Consider the following 22,423-nt stretch of genomic DNA (forward strand, 5'->3'; position numbering starts at 1 on the left):
ATTTGGGATTTCATTAACAGTGTCTGATTCCTTTTGAGCACAAAATGAGAAGTTAATTGCCTTAATGCCTTCAAAGTTCCAGACTGATAGTTTTGTGCTGACTGTTGTAAATAGTGATTGCCAGGCAGGAAACCAGGACTTTTAAACAAATCCCAATGAAGAAATTTGGATCCCAAGCTTATGCTCCAGAGTAAGTTGAGTAGTTTCGCAAAACCTTATTTCAAAATACATTTTACAGTCAGCAACCTGTTAAAAGGAAAAAAGGCTGGTAGCGCAAAGCATATTCATTTTTCTGCCATGTTTAACATTTTTCTGCCATTTAACATTTAAGAGGCTGAGTGGGAGAATTAAGCTGAGGATGCATAATAGCAGTCCTTAAACAATTAAGAGTTCAAACAAAACAGATTTGTAGAAGGTCATGGTCTTTAGAAAATGCTAAACACTTTCCTCTGCAGGGGAAAGCAAAGCCCTCAAAGGTGTCACAAACTGGACAACTCAAGTAATCATTCACCTGTGAAATTTTAGGCTATTATCTCCAATCATACCTTCAAGGATTGGATGCTGATAATTCACAGTCATAGAAATGAAATGCTCCAGCATGAGACATAAATGAGGGACATGAATTATAGACTTCCCTGATAATGGAAAAATGAGCAGCATGTTGATCATATACACTAAAATTGCAAACTTGGTCAGCCTTGCTGTAATGTAGAACACGTAGCAGGACATAATAAATTACAGTGCTGCTAAACTCTGCTGTCATAGTCCTACAGAGAGTGGGACTGGTGAACAGAATACTGCCCTTGCACTCAGAAGACCTGACTTTGGCTCCTGCCACTGGGTAACTCTGGACAAGTTTCTTGTGTGCTTTGTTTTATCTGTCAGGGTGAGTAGGCAAAGGAGAAATGATGACAGGTTTGAGTCCCACTCTTGCACAGGGCCAGAATCAGAATCCCTTGTGATATGTACTTGCTGTTTTGCGAAATGCAACACATCCCCCTTTCAGTGGAGCGACCAGGCTGAGACAGCTCCTCCCCACATGCACAGAGCCTGTTTTGAGCAAGCAGAGACTCCAGTCCCTGTACACCTGGAACCACAGCCTTTCAGCCATTGTTGGCCAGCTCCTTCCATCAGCCAGGACTTGCTTTGTACCCCTGGGGGCCTCCTAAAACATGAAGGCTTGATCAAAGCAGTACATATTCATCAAAGTCCCTCTTGGGAAGAACACACTCTTTGAGCAGTGCTGCCTAAGCAGGGATCTACAATTGTGCTGCTGCACACATCTCAGCATCAATAATAAATATGGAAGACATATTTCCATGTGGGCTTTGAGACCTACCAGTGCAATTCCAACAGCATTGGGAGTCACAGCAGATCTTCCAAATTTTGTTGTATTTTATATGAAACTTCCCCTTTGTGGTTTGTGCAAATCCTCATGACCTGAGCTCAGAGCTAAGAACCAGAAAGTGTGGAAATAGCAGTTGAAGTGCAGGGTGGGAAAAGATGGGCTATGCTATGGGCAGAGGAGACAGATGTGAGAAGAAAAAAGCCTGGGAAGCAATCAGAAGGAGATTGGATGTGGCAGGGGTCAATCTGTCCATTAATGGACAGCTAATAAGACAAATAGATAGTAAGATGTATGTATGTCCACTCATACTGAAATAATCAGTGGGAAAAAAGTTTATCTCATAAAGTAAAAGATAACATACAGTGGTCTAAAAGATGTAATCAAAAAGGAAAACAAATCTTAGGAAGAATAGACAGAAAAAAAAATCTAAATAAAGCTGCTTAAACTGTTACCTAACTGAAAGCAATTAGGAAGCTCTTTGAAGTCCTTGGAGGACTCAAAAGTTCAGAAGAGTTTTAATAAAGCAACTTAGATTTAGAACCTTTGCTGGAAAAACTAAAATTAACAGCCTCTTCTTCTCTTAAAGAAATTAGATTCTACAAAAATCCAGTTGAAAGAAATAAAGCAAAATATATCTCCTCACAGCCAGGTACTTGTGCAGTATATACACAGTACAGTAAAAGAAGGTCACATTTGAATTTACACTGCAGGATGATGGATTTTTTTTTTTTTTAATATTTACTTTTTCATTGATTTCTCAGATATGCCCAGATACCATTTTGGTCACTTCATCAATGATATTATAATACAGAAGTGAAAGAAATACAGAAAGGAAGGGTCAATGCCTTCTCCTCTGATGTCTCCTCTACTGCCATAACCTTCCCTGGGACAAATTCAGAAATTCGAATTACAGGAATTATCCCTATTTATAGTTGGCCTGATCATGATCCTTTACATTCAAAAACAAAGCAAGTCACAGAAATCACACCAGTGTTAATTCCCAAACTACCCCTCTCAACCACTGCTAATCAGTTCATTGATTCACTCTCAGGCTACATGACAAATTCAGCCTGACAGTCCACAATGGGAGAAAGCCTTTTAGTTAACCAGCTTTGACAGAAGGATGGAAGCCTTGTAGCAGTGTTGGCCAACCATTGAGTTGTTGCCACTTTAAACATTCCCTCTGGGAAATTTCAATTACCCCTTTCCTCAATGATTTTCTTTTCAGAGTAGTCTTTAAGACTTTAGAAATAGTTATAAATAGGGGAAAGTGTAAACGACAGTCTTCTGGAAAATACAGGACAGGGGCAAAATCCTGTCCCAAATCCTTTCTAACAAGTTGCTTTTGAGAGCTCCTACATGACATTACAATATCAGGATTGAAAGGTGCCCAAGAGCAGCCCCATCTCCCATGGAAGCCAAATTTTCTTTATCAGAAACATTTTGATTGCTCAGATTGAGGCAGACACCAACATAAGGGCCAAAGCAGAAAAGTTTGCTAAAGATTTCAAATTCACGGGAAGTTTTCCTCATGTTCAGTTAATGTGTTTGCAAATGAAACACCCAAAGCTTCCATCCGTTTACAAAGCTCCCCAAAGATAGCTGACACCCTGAGAACACCTGCAGAGACGCTGTCCCCTCACCCTTCTATCACTGTCCCTTGTTTTCACACCCTGGGCAGTAAAACTCTGGCCCTGGCAATGGCAAGTCAAGAGCTGCCAAACTCTTGCAGATGTAGGTGACCTTCAGCTGTCCACCCTTTGCAATCCAAGCTGCTCCCTTTCTCCTGTAGAGGAGATCAAGGTGAAGTTACATCTTCCAGGATACAACTAGGTCTTCCCCTCCAGATGGGCCAGATTACCTCTCTGCTCTGATATTTTACTTCTGACCTTCTCCTACATGATTTTTTAAGGTGGCTGGAAAGCAATCTTGTTCTCATGGTTGAGCTGCTGCCTCCCCCAGAGCTCAGAAGCCAGATAATTCATTTTCCCTGCAAATGTGTGACCTACTCCGTGGATACTGGACCAGTTATAGAGAATTGCATTTGACAAGTGTCATGAGTGGCTCATGTGATATCCCCAGCTCCAGCACCTGAAAGAGCAGCAGTGACTCCCTTGGAACTGCCAGACAGGTGAATTTATAAAGAAGTGTTGCAGACTGCTTGGTCCCAAACTACTTATCCAACTCCTAAAGCTAGGTCAGGGGCCAGCCAGTGAAATTAGGGATTTCATGGTTTGTTCCACAGGAATTTCTATGTTAGGGTTAGATTTGAGGTTAGTGTGGGGTCTCAGGAGCTGTGCTGGTTGGATGGGCTGAACTAGAGTTTGCTTGGCTACCAGTTAACCCTACAGTCACATGTCTGTTCCCTGAGCTTCTAAACAAAGGTATATTCACCATATGGAGGAGGAAAAAATAATAAAAACCCCCATGAATGCAGAATCTGTCCAAACACAGCCAGATCACACATCCCCATGTTGCCAGGGCTTCAGAGGCAGGAGCATCAAGGTGTTCAGAGGACATGGCAAGGCAGAGACAGGGATGGGGGAAAGGCAGGCTCCTGAAAAGCTGATGGTGATGGTGCTCCAGGATGGTGCATCAGCTGATGGTGATGGGAATGGGAAGGGGGAGGCTGGACCAGCTTCAGCCTTCCTACCACTGTCAGGGGGGAGACATGAGCCAAGGGCAGTTCTGAGATGGAGGGAGCAAGGAACTCCCCATCTGCACTCTGTCTACAGCTCTAATTGGCTGATTTATACATAATATACTGAGGGTCCAATACATACATAATTAATGTTAAATTAAGCAGATATTTGTCTATCTATATGCAGAAAGCTGGAATCAAGGTTCATAACACACATAATTGCTAAAGAGGAAGAATGACTAAATGCACAGAGAATTTGTGTGGTTCATAATTAATTAAATTCCCACTAAGACTGGCTGGAGGCTTTTCTTCTGCTTAATGGCACATTTATAAGCATTTTTCTACTTATGGCACTGCCCTGAATAAGACTGGATGGTAAATTTCCAAAGAGTAAAGGAGAAATACATGACACTCAATATATACATTAGGAAAAATTGGTTCCTCAGAGGCATCTGAGCTCATTTTCTAGTCATGTGAATTGGCTAAAACAAATTACCCACAAAAGAAACACGTTTTCCAACTCAGAATGGATAAATACCAAATAACCACTCAGAAAGTGTGCGAGGACTCACTAGCTGAAGCAAACAGCTAAGTCCACCTAAGGGTAAAGCTCAAAAAATTTCCAGAAAAAAAATTTCTGGATTATAATGTGCAGAAAATATATTAATATGTTTGCTAGGCACACAAAATATGTTATTTTTTTAATTTTTAAAAATTAAATAGGATTTTTTCCTTATTTTGTTCAAACATTTTCATACAATTCACAAAAATAAAAAATCACTGAAAGCCTTCACCTCTTTCACACCAACAATTATGGTTATCCAGAAGCTTCCACAGGCTTTTGAATTTACAGATTTCAGACACTTTACAGACTTAAAACCCAAAGGTTAAAACATGATCAGAGCTATGCAAAACCCACTCCATTCTGCCCACACATCTGACACTGTACACCAGAGCTGGCAAATTATGAGGACAAAACTCCCTGATTTAATAAAGTCTTACACCTACTAAGTTTGAAATACAGACTCAGGTTGCTGCATGGTGTCATTACCAAACAGCAAAGGGATGTTAGAGAAAAGCTTGCAGGACCCACAGTGTGCCATCAGCATGAGGCAAAATACACAGAAGTTTCTAGAGACTGTTTATGTTAGTGCCAACCTGAGAAAAATGAGACAGTAAACAATCACACTCATCTCAAACTCAGTCTGAATAAATCCCTTTCCCCTTAAGAGATTAAAAAGTCAGTGCCCAAAGGTCACTGGTTTAATGGGTTGCTGTAATGTAATTGATACTGTCAGCCCCAGCCACAAAAATCACAGGTCAGATCCCTAAAACATAAAAAAGGATTTAGTATCACAAGATTAGGCTTTAATATAATTGAAGGCTTAATTTTAGCCCTCCAGCTTTTAATCTTTTGAAAATAACATTTCCAAGCTCTTTTCCCTGGCACTATGAAGGTTAAAATTTTACTTTCCTTTAAAAATAGAGAAATATTTCTGTCATTCCAGCTCTAATTGCAGAGAAATTACAGCCATCCTATAAAAGTATGGTTAATTACTAGTGTAATTATTGTCAGCCAGCATCAAACTAGACTAACCTGACAAAAGCCTCATAGCGCTGTTGTCAGAGTTTTAAAGAAAATCAAAACAAAAACAAACCTCAAACCCTGTCAGGAGACTAATGATGAAATCCCTGGAGCTGACAATGCTGGCACAAAGCACAAACAACAAAATACATTCAAATGAAAGTTTGTGCAGACTGTCACTGAGTATGTAACATGCAGAAAACATGGTTTTTGCAAGAACACTGAACTGATTTCTTGTTGACAATAATGTACCAAGAATAGCAGCCGATCAGCAGTAACATTAATTTTTCATCATTCTCCCCACAGATTTCTGAGGGTCCAAGGAAGGAGAATAAGTGCAGCAGCCTCATAAAGTCAGATTTTCCCTCATTCCTTTCTGTAACATTACAAACAAAATAATTGAAATGATGAGATTTTACTACATGTACTTAGAAGAAAATATTTTTACAAAGAGTGAAATATAGTAACAGAAATTAACAGAAGTGTTTCCCTCCTTGAAACGACAGAGCATTCATGCCATTGAGTTTAAAATGGCACAGTACCGTGGTGAGTAGCTACTGCCAAAAGTAATATTTATAGTCCTCTGCAGCTCACACAGTGGTACCCAACAGATCTCACCTATGTGAGAATCAGCCTGCCTGGGGATGGGGTCTGCAGACACATTCTGGAGTCACTGTCATTTGGGATGCTCAGAGTCCTTGGACATACTTGGTTTCTCAACAGGATGTCCAAGCTGCTGACCCTCTCTGGAGGCCTGTGGGAACAAGCCCCTGATCTCTGCCTTCCACAGCCTGCTCATCTGTGATTCATTTCTTCACTAATTCAGCTATACTAAAATTACTCACATCTTTAAAAGCAATAATGTTATCTACTGCTGGGATGATGATCAAGAAGCAACAATAAAGCCTCTGTTCATTGACAAAAAGCCACATAGAGTTGCAGAAGTGGCAATTTTTAGTGACTAATGGAAACTTACAGGGTCTTAATGATTCAACTTGTCAGGCACACAGTGACACAAGGGAAGTTTGGACCACCAAGAAAGACAGGAACTGCTGATCCCAGGTTGGGAACAGGGACGAGAGAATTTAGGAATCTCTGAGAGTTCTGGACTGCTAAGTGCAACTCCTCCACACATTTCTGCAGGGCTTCTCCTTCCCTAAAATAGCCCAGAAATTAATGACCTGGTTAATGCCCAATCATTATCTAATTTCATTTCTTTCAGAGATACTTAATTTTATCCTTCCCCCAGCTTTTTCCTAAGCAGTGCTTCCGCACTGTGCTATCTAGAGAAGTGACTCCAAATTTCAGCCCAGGTGCCAAAGCACTAACATGGACTGGAGCATCATGTTCCTCTGAAGCAGCAAATTAATAATTAATGGGATCTAATAATGAACTACAATCTCACATCAGCATATTGAAGAAGTTTGTTATAGTACAGACCCCAGTGTGATGAGTCCACCAGTACCTGCTGCATGGTCCCAGCTCAGTTACTGGGGACCCAGATGTCTAACTGGGTTGGGACATTGACCTTCTGTCTCACTTTAGCAGCAAGAAGGGCATGAAAGTGCTGTTAATTCTCCAAAAATTCCACTTAAAACTATTCCTGTCCCACTGCTGAGATGTGACACCTAACCAAGAAGTTTTCAGGGAGGTGCACAATTGGACTCCAAAAGAAATCCTTCTGAGAGAAGGGTTTGGCCACATAAGCTTGAAGAAGGCATAAAGAGAAACATGGTGGTGTAAAGAAACAGAAAATAAATTAGGAAGAAGAACAAGTAGAGAGAAAGATGAATAGATGTCTAATTTGGACAGGAGGAAAACCAAAGGCTTTTTCACGACACTCAAGGATGGTTCTGAATACATTTCTCCATGTTGAGTATTTCAGTCTGTCACCCTCAAGCCTCTTTCACAAGCCACATCAGACATTAAAGCTTTTCCCCTCTAAAAATGCTAGGCACCTCTCCAGGGAAAAATGTTTTGAATGTCAAGAGGGAGTACTATAAAAACTCCAGTTGAAACTGCTACCATTTCCCTTTTAATTTCACTCATTAAAAACATCTGCATCAAGAATTAAGGGGGACCATTATTTTCATGCTGTATGCAATTTTGAAGTTTCAGGTGACCATTCCATGGGATGTAATAAATCTTCTGTGTCTGTGAGCAGTTGATATGGTTTATTTTAATGGCCACAGTTAAAGGTTTCATGGGATCAGGCCACAACCAAATCTCTTTATAATAATTCTTTAGGCTACTGCATAATTTATAGCCCTTATGCACTTTTCATGATCTAATTTACCTTCCTCTTAAAATATTTTGTAAAACCAGTGTTCCATTTATAATGATATATATCCCATTATAAAATATACTCACTACTTTGTTACCAGAATAGCATTTTATGTGTGTAAACCAAGGGGCATTAGCATATGCCAGAATTACTCTCCCAACTCAGTGATATACAGAGCATAATGGAATTATGAGCAATTTGGTTCACACTGTCAAAAATATAAATGCAGTGAGATTTTAATAACAGGCCTGCAAATAATGTTTCATAAGAAAAGCATATTTTTGTAAATGAGATTTCCAAAAAGGAGTGAAATCTAGATGTGAGGTGATAGAGGGCAAAGGAAGGAGGTGTGGAATCAGCTGCAGGAAATGTGATCCTATGCTCATCATACATAACTACCCAGAAGCGATAGAGAAAACTCACTGGTTTCACCATCAGTATTGCTCCAAGACAGAAGGGAATGAAATGGCCAAAAGCTGGGGGGAAAAGCTGCAATTTTTGAGCTGTGGTTTCATTAGGTTTGGAAAAGAACTCCAAGACCATCAAGTCTAAGCTTCAAGGATGAAGGAAGATGCACCAAAAATAATCATACTAACAAACTCGATGTTTTGGGCTCTGTTTAACTAAAATGTCAGAAAGTGTTTCTCTCTAAAGCTGTCAGCAAGTGAACTCTCTGGGCTCCTGCAATTTGAGTTCTTTCTACCCATTTCAATGATATTTAACCATACCCAAATTAAACAGGATTTTGTTGGCCTTGACACTACATAAATTTCTCTGCCCAAACCATAGTTTGCTCTAAAGGCATAAGGATAGTTCAAGAGACACTCCAGCACTTATTTTCTACCCCATACCTGGTCTTCCCTAAAGAAAACCTCTCGTTCACTTCAGCACGCAATATATTTTCCTTCTAGGAAAAGTTGTGAAATGTAATTTTCTGATGTTACTGCAATATGGAAAATATTACACCACTTGTCAGCCTCAAGTCATTAAATCAACAGAGGGTTGAACAGTATTTCCATCTGCAAGGTTCTGTATATTTGCATGTACAGATGGTGGCTGCCTTGCTGGAGATATTTGTGATACTGTAGATTTCATTTTTTATCAGAGTATATCCCAAAGTTTGTTTCCTGAAAATACCTGCACAAGTCAGGCACCGCAGAGTTAGGCTATATTTACTCCCAGAAATTCAAACTCTGAGCTATATTACCTAAAATAATCATGGAAACCAAGTATCAGCAACAGCAACTTACAAAGTCGTTATTTCCCTTTCTTTATTTCTTCATTTACTTATGTTTTACTACATCAACATTACCCAGTGCCTGGCAAAAACACAGCTATATATTCAAAGATTTTCACATGCCTCACATATCAGTGACTGACTATAATAATGTTGTCACTTAATATTTAACATAGTATCAAAGAACATGTGCACTTATTCCCATTTTGTATATCACAAAAGTGAAATAAAGGAAATTTTACTGGATTTCCAATAACTTTTCTATAATTGAATGTTTGGGCCAGAGTCAAGAACAGAATCCAAATTGCTTCATTTGCAATGTTAGGTTCTGAAAGAGGCCCATGTTTTATCTCAGAGCAGTTCTCCTGGCAATTCCCAATCTCTCACAGGAGTACCTGCTGCCTTTACCTATTTCAAAGCCAGCAAGAGGAAGGTTTTAGTTTTAAGGGAGCTGGATGGGAAGGCATTTATTTCCTCCCCACAGGTATGTGCATGTGCTCTGACAGCAGGAAGATTCAGCTCTGCTATTTCCTTCCCTCTTAGGCTCTCTGAAAAGCCAAGCTCACTCCAATTTACAGTACCTTGCACCGATTCAATAACCCATTCAGACCCAAGACAGTGACTATTATCTGCACAACAGCTGCTTTGATACAACCAAAAGGCTGTACAACAGTAATCCAAGGATACATGCTCTGCTAAGTTAGATTTTGCTCCCATAGCCCGTGGACTAGAGGCTACAATTCTGCATTTCCCAAAGTCATCTAATACAGAGAAACACAAATCCCACCTGCAGCTGCTCAACCAAGTAATGACCAAGACCTGTGAAAGACACAGCATTTACCAGGGGCTTTTCTGCTTGTTATGGGAAAAAAAGAAAAAAGCGGAAAGAAAAAGAACACTTTACACCTATACTTAAAATGCATCTCGATTTCTGGAGGGTTACTGAGCACAAGGCTGCATATTGCATTTGGCAGTGATAAAATCAAACTGTCATTGCTACTGGAGACTGAACACAGCTCATATATATATCTTACCTTTTAAGCCCATTTTATCAAAGCTGTAGCACAAATAAAGATGAATAGTATCTCTTCCTAAGCCAGCACAAACCCACCCCTCAATCTAGCAGAAACCACACAATACTTATCACCATTTCACAGGATCCTGTTTAAGCTTACAAATACTTTTTTTTTATTATTTCCAGATTTCATTCAAGATTTTTGTTAAATCCTTTTGACAAAACTTGCTGGTTTTACCTCTCCCTATCAGTTTAAGATTTGTATTGGTTCTTAACCACGAAGTTTGCCTGTAACACATAAAACTGCTGTCTGTGCTCAGGCTTGGAAGCACCTGTCAAATTTTGTACAGAGCCAAGAGCTTTGATTTCCTGGGTAGCAGCAAAAAGATTTAAGACATTGAAAATTGCTAAAAGCTTAAGTCCACCATCCTATCAAACATTTAAAAAGATTAAATCTGTTTATTATTTACTTTAGAAAAACCCTTTCAATCTGTTTAAATAAATAATTCTCAGTAGACCGCACATCCCACAGTGTAAAGGGATAATTGATCTTGGGTCACACTGCTTAACTCAGGTCCTCAGCCTGGGCAAACTGCTGATGTTCCTTTTACATGCAAGGTCTAGAGAGGGGGGAAAATCCTTACATCCATTACTGGTTTTGCTGATTCTGTACCCAGGTAGATTTTCTATTATTTCTTTGGCTTTTCACCAATGCTATTTAAGCAGAATAAAAATCTAAAGACCTGGCCAAGAAGAGAGAGAGAGATATTTGAATGCCACTGGTGTGACATTCCCCCTTGGGCCAATGTCCATGAACTATATGAGTTCTACTCATGCACATAAGCTGTGCAAGGGTCTTCTGAAGAAGGCACTTCACAGGCTTTTTCCAAAATAGGATGAATGTGAGAAAATCCTTGTGTGGGAAGCTGAATGGCTGCCTTCATCCTTCTGGCCTCCTAGGCCACTCGTCCATTTGGTGCATGGATGAGAGACACCCAAACCTTCAGAAAGCTTTCATGTGTCTGAACTACCCTCAGAATCAGGGGGAGATGAACAGTTTTAAAACTCTCACGTACTGGTTTTAGCCTGGAGTCCTCTGCAGAGCAGAAATCCTCAAGGGATGGCCATAGAATCATTGATTCTGTGATGATTCTACGAATCCATAATTCTATAGATGACCTCACAGACCATCTTGTTACAACCTCTGCCATGGGCAGGGACACCTTCCACTATCCCAGGTAGCTCCAAGCTCTGTCCAAGCAGATCTTGAACACTTCCAGGGATGGGGCAGACACAGCTTCTCTGGGCAGCCTGTGCCAGGGCCTCACCACCCTTACAGGGGAGGATTTCATCCTAACATCCAATCCAGTTCTGCCCTTTGTCAATTTGAAGCCATTGCCCCTTGTCCTGCCACTCTAGGCTCTTGTCTGAGTCCCTCCTGCTCTCCTGTAGGCCCTTGAGGCACTGGGAGACTCCAATATCATGAAGACCAAAAGAAAGGGCAGATGAAAACAATCCAGGTGTCCCCCTCTGCTGGCATTAGGAGAGTTTCAAGACCTGCCCCCGCAGAACTGCATTGTGTTTTCAGTGCCTTTGAACACAGGAAAATCCCAGTCTTGATCCTGTACAGACACTGCTGCCCTCTCCAGAGCTGCTGCCCCTGCCACCAGCTGAGGTGAAACTTTCTTCATTCCTGGCCACTCTTCAGACTGCTCCTCAGCTTTTCAGAAACATAGCTGAAACTGCTTGGAAATGTTATATTTACCTATAACAAACTGTTTCTCCATACCTGAGTGTCAGTCCTAAGCCACCACATACTGAATCATAGTAACAGCAAAGTCCTGGTGCACATCTTTTTCACAACAGCTCAACACCAACAGGAGAGCACTCACTACTCCTGCCTGCCACATTCGTGCTGTGGAAAGAAAGCAGCAGGCACAGAACAGACAACTCTATGAGCAATTACTTATTTTCATGAACATTTATCATATTTGTGCATTTTAACTTTGCCTGATGGGCTTTGGAGAAGGGGTGGCATAATTCTAAATCAACAGCAAGATCACATAATGTTTTATGGTATTTTTTTAAAAATCCCTTTTTTCCTTTTTTATGCACATGCATCTTAGAGTTTCTATATATATTTCCAGTCTCTGTTCATTGTTATTTATGTTTATGGGTAGTTTGAAGGAGATATTTCCAATAGAAATTGGAAATACAGAGCAGGAAATTTAGTCTCTTTAGAAACCAAATGAAATAGAGGAGAAAGAAAGTAATGTCTGAGAATGATTTTCTTACCTACCAGCTCAGAAAACTGCAGGACATTGAACATATGTGGAGGTGAAGTGGATGACAAAGTGCAACAAGAGAAGCAGGTCTGATCAAAAAAAGGCAGGGGTGGATTAGAAAAGTACTGGGGTTTAGAGACAACTCAGGTACACAGGGCTGGACCTGGACACTGTCACTACCAAACACACTTGGCTTGTATATTGGTGCAAGCCACAGGGGACAGAGACATCTAACACCAATTTCTCTTTAAATGTTGATATTCAAGATGGTATTTCTCCCAGAGGTTTTGGGTTTGCTTAACTACTTATATTCATTTCTACTTGTGCCCATAAGCACAGAATTACAGAATCACTGAATATGCTGAGTTAGAAGAGACACATCAGGATTATCAAATCCAACTACTGACTCTGCAAAAACCCCATCCTCTGCCTGAGAGCATTGTCCAAACACTTCTTGAATTCTGTCAGGCTTGATGCTGTCACCACTTCCCCAGGGATCTGTTCCAGTGCCCAACGAACCTCTGGATGAAAAATCTTTTCCTGATACCCAACCTGAACCTCCTCTGACTCAGCTCCAGCCATTTCCTGGACTCCTGTCACTGGTCACAAGAGTGAAGAGGTCAGTGCTGAGCCACTGCTTCCCCTCATGAGCACACTGGAAACACCTTCTGATTTAAGTAGGACACAAACTCAGCACAATCTGAAGTGCAAATCTCTGGAAGATCCCATTTCTATCTCCCTTTCCCTAAGGGTGAAAGAGAGGTGGAGAGGGAAGGAGGGTGAAAGAGAAGGAGCAGATAACAGGGAAGTTATGGGTGATGGTGGTGGATGAACACAGTCTCTAAATCCCAAGTGTTCATCTCAGGGAATAAAACCCACCAATTATGAGGAAAATAAAAAAGATTGCATGTGTAAAATCACACTTGGTGGTATGATCACTCCCATCATTTCCTTATCAAGATGCTCCATCAAGCATCTGTATCTTTTCTCTGCTTTATAGCTGCAAGTTTTACTGTAAACCTTTCATAGTTGTATATACCAGTTAAAAAAAAGAAAAAACACCTAAAACCCAATGCTTCCATCTATCTCCTGTTGTTGATAACTAGGATGGGTTTGATAGTGAGAAAGCCCAAGGCAGAGCCAGCAGTGCTGCATGGATGCAGCCCATGCTGTCAGGCATTTTTTCTGTCTGGGTTAGAAACAGCTTCTCTCTCATTTCATGTCTGCTTGCTTACCAGGAGCTAGATGCATTAAAGGCAAAAGTCCCTTTATTACCTGCTCATCTCTCACTCCCATTTGCTTCTCACACAGAAGATTACTTCTTTCAAGCTGTTCTTTTTCACTTTTGTTCTCTGCTGAGCTACTGCTTGTCAACACATTTATCTGTTTGCTGCTTTCAGTCAAATAAATAAAAAAAAAAAACAAGTTAAAAAGGGAGCAGGAGGAGGAGAAACTTCACTGTAGGCGCTGTATCTGTGTAGCTGGAGAGGGAAACAATGTCAACTGCCAAGTGATCAGATTCTTCAAATAAAGGGATAATTGAAACAGGAGCATTTGCAGAGATCAGCTCCTCATGCTGTGGTAAAACCCAGCTGCAGATCTGGCCCATCTCCACCTGTGCTGGCTCCAGCTGCAAACATCTGCATACCCAATTATGAAGGCAGTGACTGTTCTGCAGGGCAGAGATCTCCATAGGTTCAAGGTCTACACCAAGGTTTGGGAAGCCACCAAAGTCTTGCATGGCTCAGAGAGAACAGCTCCCAGCCTCATCAAAACTGCTCTTATGCTCCTTACAGGTAAAACCTCTCGTACCTGTGCAACCTGAGACACCACCAAGGCTATGGGAAAAATTGGGAATTGGGGTCACATCCCAAATAGCTTGGCAGGCAGTTTTGAAGCACTGGCCTTTACCTTGGACTTTCCCAACAGATACAAAGAGTGTTTTTTTCAGTTTTCAAAATCCTTTGGGAATATTCAGAGATAGTTATCACAGAAATTCATTGCTGAGTCACGCTAAGAATCTTCAGCAGAACCAAATATTCATGTTTCCCATTCACTAATTAATGCTAATGATAATTTATCAGTCCCTTGATATGACACACTTCTCTCTATACCCACAGTTCTTCTCTCACAATCTCCCCATCTCTGCTTCCCTTCCCACACCTGCCTTGGTGTTTGTGGTTATTTTCCCATCTCTGTGTGGTACTGACAGGCGCTACGGATATGCCTGAATTTGTGACAACCTTGTTAAATCAAAACAAATCACTTCTTACATTCAGAGATCCACTTCACTGAAATAAACAGGGAAGTGTTTTCCTGTACAAATCCTGGTAGCTGCAGCACTCTCAGTGCCATTATTTGCATTAGAAGGAACACACAGGAGCAGCCTCCCTCAGCAATGATGATCTTCTACTCCCTGTGATACAGGGCATCACAGAGATGAGATGGAAGCTGTTTTAAAGTTGTCTAAAAATACCAACTCCAAATAATTTTTATAAGTTCTGCATTAAGTTTTTTACAAGTTCATATTTTCACTTCAGCTCAGTTGTTCTTATTTGATTCAAACTGATTTGTTAATCTTTAATTAAGACCTCTTGGGCAAAAGGAAGAGACAGAGCAAGAACACATGTTTAAACAGATAAGAGAAACTAATGCATGGGTTGGAATATTGATCACTGAGGTTTTAATTCATTTGATATTGATAGAAATAACACACAGAATTGGCAAGAAAGTGTTCTTTTCTAGAAGGCTGTTCATGATGAAAATCACACAGAGGGAGATGGTGAAAGCAAAGGGTGCTTCAGCCACAGTAATGAAAAAGCAGTGACTTCAGCAGGAGATGGACTGAGCCCTAATTGATGCAACACAGCAGAGAGCACAGCACATAATTTCAATATTGTCTTGCCAGGCTACCCAACAGATACTGAGCAGACACCAGCATCATCTTCTTTAATGCAATATTTATCAAGAAGCTATATTTTTCAAAGGAGATAATTATTGATGTCTTGTTGCCTGGCTGAACTGCAGCATGCAGATGTTGTGTATATTTCAAGGAGAATGTCATCATTATGAAATAGGGCAGAATGTTAACTCTCTGTTTTTAATTAATCTTTGGTTGTTTGTGGTTTGCACCACTCATCACTGTGAGCTGTCACCCCAGAATCTCCTTTCTCAGGGCTGGATACATTCCCTTCCTACTCTGCTTCCTTTGAGTAACTCTGAGCATGCAGGTCAAAATTCATCCTCAGAAACAAGCCAGGAAACGCCTATGCACCACTTGCCTTCTCCAAACACAGTGTTTTGAGACATAAATGATGAATTGGGCTTGCAGTGACACTCAGCACTGGGGGAAACTCACCCCTTATGATGAATTGCCTCCTGGAGAATTTCCAGTGATGGTTCTCACCAGCCATGGTTCCTTTCCTTGCACTTGCTGCATCCCACCATGAATCCTGACACAGTTAAGGGATGACATCAAGCAGATTTCAATGCTCTCTGGACCTTGATCTCTTTGTTATTTATTTACATTCAAAGTGTGGTTATTAAAATAGCCAGGATGAAAGTTTCTTTAACCCTGATTATTCCCAGAGAAACCAGGAAGAACATGGAACAAACTTTACTATGAGTTCCCTTTCTTTCAGTTTTTTTAAATATACTCAGTTGTTTATCCTTCACAGTACAGAGCTTCACGGAAGGTCAGGAAGGCCCAGAAAAGTCAATAATAACAGGCAGGTGTGCAAGGGGTACGTCCTGCAGACACAGACATGCTATCAGCTTTGTTGCTGGTAGAACACATAGCAAAACAAGCTCAGGATTTTCAGAGAAGTCATTTCCAACCTACATTTTTTGCCTGGGTTAATTAACAAATTTTTGATGTGCCAATGTGTATGCTTCTAGTACATAATCAAAGTGCTAATAATGCCCTTCAATTTCTATGGTTTTAACTTCCCAAGGGTTTCCTTCCACTTATTTTCTACCTGCTGAAAGAAAGCTCTACTTACTCTTCAGTGTTTATGAAATTGTACATGGCAGGCAAGGAAAACTGAAAGGGGCCAGTGAGAAGCTGAATCAGAATGGGTGAAGGAGGTAGGAGCTGTCAGCAGGGAAGTAAAACAATAATTGAATCCTAAAAGCTCAGTGCTACAGTGCTATAACTGATAATAAAATGTTCTTTTAGTTGTCTCAGTAGCCTAAATTATTGCTAATCAAGTTTGATTTCAATAGCCTTAAAAATAGAAACTTACAATAGATTTCAGAATAAGCAACAAATTAAACAGTAACATTTATGCATTTGCAAAGATCTGCAGAAGCTGATACAGACTGTCATTTAGTCAGTAATTTTCAGCCAAAGGTCACAGACTACAAAATTATTATGCTGGGAACCTCTGAACCTATTAGTGAAATGGAATTGGGTTCCCTCCACTTGTGCACCTCTTGCTCTACCCTCAAGCTGAGGACACCAAAAACCAATGAGCCACTTAACAACATTAATTGCTGGAAGGATTTTAGGGAGCATGAGGAAAACTGCACCTTAGGAGCACCATGGACACACCTGGGCAACACCACAGGGAATATGGGCTGCAACCAACCAGCCTCTCCTAAAGGTTAAATAACCAAGGCTTTACCTTGTGTTGCTATCTTATAAAAAGTAAAATAAAGTAAAAAAATCAAAATTCACTGTGCATAGGAAGGAGTGACAGACCTACAAAGCATATGCAGGCAAAAGAGTTGTCTTTCAAAAGTTGAAAATCATATTGATTTCTATTGACTGGTTTTGTTCATTGTGCACTTGGGAATATTCAATGCAGAGCTGTATCCATGAATTTAGGCAGACTCTATTATACTGACAGAAAAATCACATCCTTAACCTTAGATCCCCAGAGGTACAATTATTAACCTTTGGGACAGCTTTTAAAGAGCAGTTTTGTGGATGGAAAATGGCAGCTTTTTGCTTGTAATGCAGAGCTGAACAGAAAATTATTTTCTTGTGTGTCACAATCGGATGGGTTGGGCAGACCCCCCACCTCAGTGAGTAGATCAGCTTCTCCAGAGTTCAGTGAGGGCTTAAAAGAAATTTCTGTGAGGCCCTATTGGATTGCCACAGGCCCACTGATTCAAACCTTTTTAGACATCATAAGGCACTTCCATTAGACTGGTAAAGCAATTTCTGCATTTATCCACATGCTCAAGAGATGGCAGATTTTTAAAGCTAAATGATCATTCTCTATTAGATTTGCATCTTCTGATTTCTTTCCCCTGGAGATTAAACCTCAAAGCTTACTTCCCTTATGGAAATAAATATTACCCAGGATGGGAGTTAGAGTGCAGCACTTCTGCCTTTACAGTTGTGATAGGAAGAAGAGGACAGGAAATGTAAATCCCTCACCCTCAAGCCTGCAAAAGCAGCCCATGCTATCTCACATTAAAGAGGTCCAGGCTAAGAATCAGTTCACTAAAGAGAAAAATTGATTTTATTTTTTTTTAAGATCTTTTTATGTGAAATGATCCCAGGAGATGCTCCACTGTCTGCACAAGTGCAGGGGGCAGTGAGATGGATCTCCCTTGCCTGGTAGCACGTGCTCAGTGATGGGGGGGAAATTTCATATAGTGGAAAAGGTTATTTCCTTAATACTTCTGGCTTTTACCAATTTCACCTACCTAAGCCTCACTTGTTTCAGGAATTCTGGGGTTGGAGGGGAAAGAATGGATTAACTTTCCTTCTGAACTGGGGAAGATATAAATTATAATTAAGATATTCCTTCTTTAAGGTTTTCCTCAGTGCTCTGGCTGGGGTCTGATGGAGAGGAACCTTCTGGGAGCCAATCCTATGCATGGGAGCTGTGCTGGTGGGGGGACAGAGGTGTGGAGCATGGGCCAGCCCAGCAGCCCTGGGGCTGGGAAATGCTGCATCCCCAGCTGAAACACTGAGCTGCAGCACCACAGCCAGAGCCCCCAAGGAAACTTGTCCTATCCCCATGGACATGTTACATTCTGTGAATTATGGCCAGCCTGAGGACATGAATGCAGCTGTTTTAAAGTGACATGAATTCCCATTTCTAGGATGGTATTCTCAGCTCAATCCTTTACCAGCTGTGCACAGTATCCTCCATTGCTTCATGGAAGTCTTCCCTTTTTTTTTTTTTTAATTATTCTCAACCTTCCTTCCTTTCTTCTCTCACCATCTCTAATGCCAGCTCTAGAACTGCACTCAGGATTGCACCTGTGAGATCAGTTCAGCCTCTCCTGTTTCCCTGCTGATGTGCCCAGCTGCTGCCTTAACCTCTGTCCACATGGAGCAATACTACTAAAACATGGTTTTATAAACTGTTCCCTGTCCTTCCAGTTTATAATCATGAGCTGAGCCCTGCTGAAACACACAGGGTTAAACTGAGCAGATAAACATCAGCCAAGCAAAACCAGCACTGTCCTCATCACCCTCAAACCACCACAGGTCTTCTCTACTTATTGGAGAGAGAAGGGGATTGAAGTCTTGTTTCAGGTGCTAAGCCATCAGAAAAAAATCAAATATAATTTAAACATGTTTTTAGATAATATATTACTTCTTTAAACATAAACCAGCCCAGTGTTGAATACACTAACATACACATCAAAATTGCACAGTGCAATTTTCTCATTATGCACAACAAAAATAATTCATACAATGATTGGAGATAATATTAAAGCAAAATATTAATTTAATTACAAATAGCACTGCTGTAAGTAAAAGGAAACCCCACTCACTAAATAACCTGGGAACACAATTACTTCAAACACATCCCATGGGGCTTATTTCATCATCCTTTCATGACCTCAGAGCAGATAATGTAAAGAAAATGGACCATGTGTTTTCCCACAGAAATGCAGCCATCCAATTCCTTTCCACTTTCTTTCACCTAATGCTACTGAAAAGCATTCAAATCACTCAAGATAATGAATAATAATAATAATAATAATAATATTTAAAATGCCATCTCATCCTGCCTTATTTCTTCCTGGAGCTGATGGGTAAAGTTATTTGAATCCTTAAGGATGAATCTGGGTGGGGAGGTAATGAAGACATGAATTCAGTGGGAGCAGCTTGGCCAAAGCAGCCATCCCTGTGTGGGGCAGCCAAGGGCTGGCAATCAGAGTGGGAAATGGGCCAGCAGTGCCTGTGTATCAGGCAGAGCAGACATCTGTACCTGTGCACAGAGAGGAAAACCAGACATCAGGGACCAGCTCAATGACCCAGCATACAAAGGGCACCTGCATGATGAGCATCAGGGGGAAGGATCACTTTGAAAGCAGCTGTGAACATCTGGGCAGAGAACCTTTCCTCTATGAAGAAACCTCTAATGTTCCCTGAGATCTGAGATTACCAAATCTCAGTTTGGATGACAGCTTCCTGCTTGACTGCAGTTCCTGTGTGTGCAAATGTCAAAATGGAGAGGGTTATGCACTTGTACAGCAGCAGTGCTTTTGGCTTTCCCACTGGAAATCCTTTCTGTCCACAAGCTGGACAAAGGTCAGAAACCAGTGCCACATTCTCAGGGAGATGGAGTTAAGATTAAAGTCTATGTTATTGCCCAGCTCCCCACTTTGGAATAGCCACTGGGTGCAGCAGAAAGCCTGACACAAGCTCCTGCTGGGATCCCACATGGAAATCATGTTCTTTGGAGCTAAAATAATCCCACCCTGATTGACCAGGGAGAAATGCAAGAGCCACACAACATTTACAGAGGCCAGAGAGAGTGCACTGAATAACACAGTGGTGCTCAACATCTCCCCAACCTATCTGCAACAGTGGAAAAAAGTTACCAAAAAACTCCATGGATTTCATCTACCAGGGAAATTCCAAATGAAACTTCTACTTTGAGAATTCGGATGTGCTCTGAGCACTGGCTGCTATTGACAACTGCATATATCTCCACATTTGATCCTGAAAGGCTCCTTCATTTCTTTTTAGCTGCCCTCAGTGGGGAAGAATCTGTCAAGCATTCACCACCTGGCAAGTGACACAGCATCCATGGCTCTTCTTGTTCAGGAGAAAAGACAAAGGGAATTTAGCAGATTTTAAACCTCAGATTCTAACAAGCAGCCACTCACACTTGCATTAGCAGGGGGGTGTTTCACCTCACAAAGGCAGCTGTGTTGGGGACAGGGGTCCTTCCACCAAACTCAAACCCAGAACTGCAAGAGCTCAGCAGCTGAGCATCTTGATGTCATGGAGCAATCTGGCTCCAATTCATCAACTCAGTAGTTTTCTGTTTATCAGATTAATTAAAGACTGAAATTTGATTTTAAATTGATGTTTTAATTTTCAAGCTGTATTAGATTTCCCTTATGTTCAGAATATAAAATATTGTTCTTTAGTTGTGTTTGAATCAAAGGCAAATAAGCAATATCCAGGAATCTCTCCTTAACCCTATATTTAAAAGACTGGGAAAACATTAAGAATGTGGGTGAAGCAAAAGTTCAAGTACAGGAGGAAGATTAGAAGGAAAATAAATTCGTATACCTTAATCTACTAAGCAGCCAAGGAGATTTTTAATACAAGGACACACAAAGGGGAGTTACATGCTAAATATGATGCTGAAAAGAAATCCTACACTTGTGCTCTAAGTAGGAAGTGAACTAGAAGGAAACTGAACAGTAGTGCACATTTTAAATGATACCAAGGGATATTTCCAGTGTGGGTGTGTTGGTATTGCATGGCCTGGTTTTGGTAGTGGGGGGTGGCTTCTGTGAGAAGCTGCTGGAAGCCTACACCTTTACTCTTGGTAGTCAGAACAAATTAGCTGTTAACAGCATGGCTGTCATCATCTTGTCATGCAGCAGCCCAGGTCCAGCAGGCAGGGTGGGAGAGGGGGAGCAAGGTGAAAGTCTTACAGCTGCAAGCCCAGATGCCGAGGGACCTTCCTGTGAGAGGCTCAGTGCAAAACCAAAGAGAAAAGTTAATCTACACTGCATCAGACTGGGCACTTCAGGATGATGTCTCAAATATTGATGGTGAAACTACAGAAAGCACCACCAGCATCCCAAGAGCAGGAGGAGAAAAGATAGATAGGTACTCAGGATTTATGTACTGCTTTAAAATGATCAAGGTCCTCTTTCAACCTGACTTAAGTCTTCCACTCTCCTTTCAGATAAGGCATCAGTTCACTCTGTTCCTCAGCTCTTCTGCTCTAAAATGGCCTCAATAACAATACTCTTCTCCTAGCACTGCCTGTCTCACCTGGATGTCAGTGCAAGCTTGTGCCACATCACCCACCTGTACATTAGGAAGTCTATTTCCTGAGCAATAGACATGTGAAAGAAGATATTAGCTAAAGAGACACAATGTCAAATATTATGATTGGAATTACACAGACATCACCTGGCTGTCAGCAGTGTCCCCACTGAGGCCAGCTGGAACTCCTGTCTATTTGTGCCTGGAAAACCTCCACTGGAACACATGGCTGAAAAATCATAAATGCTTTGTGTTGGAAGGGACCTTAAACACCACCTAGTTCCTACCCCTGCCATGGGCAGCAGCACCTCCCACTAGACCAGGTTATGGTTTATATCTTTAAGTAAATGGATTCCAAGTCCCTGAAGATGTAGGTGAGGAAAACATGGAAATCCAACCTTTAGTCTTCTCTATCTTAGGGCACCATGTTTTCCAAAGGGGCTTCAACTCATCTCCTTCATGTGCATTTACAAAACTGCTCACCTGTGCACATTAAACTGGATTTGGGAGTGTTATCAGGCTATTTTCAGGACAGGATTTAGAGATTACATTAGAAGATTTCAGTTTAGAAAATAAGTCAGATAAGCAGAAAAGAAGTCAAGGAATATGTTTTTTCATTGCATTACCCTGCAGCAATTTTTGTTTCAATATAAAAAAAAAGAAAACTATCACAACTCATTGACGCAGAAGTATATAGGTAAATGTCAGTGCAAGTACAATACAAATCTCTCCTAATATCATTTGATGTGGAAAAAAAATACTGATTTTTCTGGCTTTTAACTTCATACAGGTCTGTGATTTCATAATAATATTTAACTCA

At 40.9% G+C, this 22,423-nt stretch overlaps 1 protein-coding gene across 3 annotated transcripts in view; it reads right to left on the reverse strand.

Annotated features, from left to right (window-relative positions):
• The window catches only part of FSTL4 (follistatin like 4), a 301,128-nt gene extending 285,253 nt beyond the window's left edge, over window positions 1-15,875 (reverse strand). For 2 of the 3 annotated variants that reach the window (XM_063168677.1, XM_063168673.1), the window contains exon 1: window positions 15,754-15,875. The gene's annotated coding sequence lies outside the window, so the exon portion shown is untranslated. The remainder of the gene's footprint in view (window positions 1-15,753) is intronic. The other variant, XM_063168676.1, reaches the window with a different exon arrangement.
• Window positions 15,876-22,423: the final 6,548 nt, after the last annotated feature.

The sequence above is a fragment of the Melospiza melodia genome, chromosome 14 (genome assembly GCF_035770615.1).
Source record: "Melospiza melodia melodia isolate bMelMel2 chromosome 14, bMelMel2.pri, whole genome shotgun sequence".
In the NCBI taxonomy this organism is placed as follows: Eukaryota; Metazoa; Chordata; class Aves; order Passeriformes; family Passerellidae; genus Melospiza; species Melospiza melodia.